The 2734-nt window shown below is 35.7% G+C and overlaps 1 protein-coding gene across 2 annotated transcripts in view; it reads right to left on the bottom strand.

Moving 5' to 3' along the window:
• Positions 1-2734, bottom strand: part of LOC106458720 (potassium/sodium hyperpolarization-activated cyclic nucleotide-gated channel 2-like) — a 130335-nt gene that overhangs the window by 121879 nt on the left and 5722 nt on the right. The window lies entirely within an intron of this gene.

Raw genomic sequence — 2734 nt, 5'->3', positions numbered from 1 at the left:
AAAATATCTAGTGGTAAGTCTATTAGTACAATGTATTTTGGTGAGTTAAAAATGTGTGAAAGCATAAAATATCTAGTGGTAAGTCTATTAGTACAATGTATTTTGGTGAGTTAAAAATGTGTGAAAGCATAAAATAGTTTGTGGTAAATCGATCTGTACAACGTACATGGTGAGCTAAAACTGTCTGAACAAAGACTCAACCTTTGTATCGAATCTCATCAAAATCAGATGAAAACCTTTCAAGTTATGCCGCCGACCTTCAGTGTATCCTTGAACCTTGACTTAAATTCACATCTTCCTTGATAAGTTCAAACTAGCTGAGCAGTATCCAACATTCTGTGAAATATGCTCCGACAAGAAACTTCTTACAATAGAAAAAAATTATTTAATACATTAATCAAATGGTTGATATCTAAATACAGTTGAATTATATAATGACTCTTATAAAATAAAATATTTAGCCTTCCTATTCAGTAACTTTTATTTATAAGTAAAGAGAAAACAGCGAAGAGAAGAGAAAAGAGACTTGTATTCTTTAATAATTAAACCAAGCATTGGATTGAAGTTTATTCACAGCCAATCTAAATAAACAGTAAAATACACACTATATTACTTGAGGTATTGGAACAATACTCCCTCCCAACCCCCACACAAAAGTCAGTAATAGTCCCATCCCTACTGAGTTGGAACCCATGGTTCTGTGGGGGATTTGTGAATGTCACAGCTACTACAGGCAGCCAATAAGAGTTCTGATTTCTTAGATATGATCCCCACATAGGAATGCAACACTACTGCTACGAGTGCGCTCTGTCCATCGATGCAGATATATGGGAAAGGACCATGTCTTTTTTCAGTATAAACTGCTCCATGCCATACCACAATGTCGTGTAGTTTGAAACAAGTAACGACATCATTTTGCATGGCCAGCCCACGACAGCAAGCCGAATAAATATAAGAAAAAAATTAAGCGTTTTGTAATGTTTAAAAAGCGGTCTGAGAGACAAACAAAACTTAGTAATAATAATAAAAGAACACAATATCGTGTACAGCAATTAGTGAAAAACCACAGTAAACGGAAAACCTGTCAGAAGTCTGATATTAGAGAAACTACGTTCGACACATTCGTGCGCCCTTATCAGTCTCAACTTGAATAGGACGCACGAATGTGTCGAAACTAGTTTCTCTAATATCAGACTTCTAACAGTTTTTTCCGTTTACTGTGGTTTTTCACTAAACAAAACTTACTACATTTCGAGGTGCTTTATAATAGGGGTAATGGTCTATTCCACCAGATTTGTAAGAAGGGTTCATGGCTGGTATAGATAAAAGAAATCACTCGGTCATTAATGTTATGTATCAGCTCACTCTCTATTGAAATGGAACCATAACGGTGAATACATAATATTTTATAAAAAAATTTCTAGAAGTTGTTATTTTTTATTGAATATATTTACATAAACAATATGTTGTTGCGTTAAAGCGGTTTTACAGCATAACAAGAGCTCTTCCCCCTTAAAACACTAAAAATGTATATCTTATCAATCTTTTATTAGCTACATTTTTAACAAGCCACTTCATACGTATACATTATGTTTGTGTGTGTGTGAAGAGCAGTACTCAGTAACAAACGTTACAACAGGTGAAATTCTGCCGCGTGGCGGTTCTTGAAGTTTGAACATCTAAGGCAATTTCTACACGTATTAAGTATTTTACATGGTTTTGGTCTAATCAGTTAAGGATCAAGTGTCTAATACAAGCATAGAAAACTTTCAGTAAGACAACTCGAACAACTCGATTGCGTGTATAACATGATAAGTGTCCTAACTCGTCAACTAAAACAAATTATTAATTTAAACCTTGAAAATATTTTAAATAAATAACAACTTCATTTATAAGACGAAAAACACTCATTAATGTAATTAGATTGTTCGTTTTGAATTTCGAGCAAAGCTACACGAGGGCTATCTGCGCTAGCCATCCCCTAATTTAGCAGTGTAAGACTAGAGGGAAGACAGCTAGTCATCACCACCTACCGCCAACTCTTGGGCTTCTCTTTTACCAATGACTTAGTTGGATTGATTGTCACTTTATAACGCCCCCACGGCTGAAAGGGCGAGCATGTTTAGTGTAACGGGGATTCGAACCCGTGACCCGCAGATTGCGAGTCGAGCGCCCTAACCACCTGACCATGCCGGGCCTGATATAATTGAAATCATGACCATTTTCATTTTTAAATATTATACATTTTGCAAATAAAATAAGTTTGTATCAGGTATGGCAATAAATGTTTCTTTATGACGATTTCCAAAAAAACAATATGTTTATGCACAAAGCTCCATAAAGGGCTATCTGTGCCCTGCCCCCCTACTGGTATCAAAACCCAGTTTCTAGCGTTGTAAGTCCGCGGACATTCCGCTGTGCCACTGGAGGGGGGGGGAATAATAAATATAGATAGTTGAAATGAAAATCTTAAACATAAATTATGATAAAGGTTTTAAATTTTAAAAAACTTTCAAGTCTAGAATTATGGATAAGTTTCTTTAAAATATTATATATATACAAAGACAGCTGAAAATGTCCTTTAACGTGTCAGTTGGGCTACAGCGGAAGAGGCAAACACCCATCAAAAACTAAGTATATATATATGCGATCATTTTGCAGCTGCCTAGCTCGTGTTATAGAATACTGAATACAGGTCGGAAGCAGCTGTAACACTGGATACAGGTCGGGAGCA

The sequence above is a fragment of the Limulus polyphemus genome, unplaced genomic scaffold (assembly GCF_000517525.1).
Source record: "Limulus polyphemus unplaced genomic scaffold, Limulus_polyphemus-2.1.2 Scaffold504, whole genome shotgun sequence".
Taxonomy (NCBI): domain Eukaryota; kingdom Metazoa; phylum Arthropoda; class Merostomata; order Xiphosura; family Limulidae; genus Limulus; species Limulus polyphemus.
This window is presented reverse-complemented; position numbering and strand designations above follow the sequence as displayed.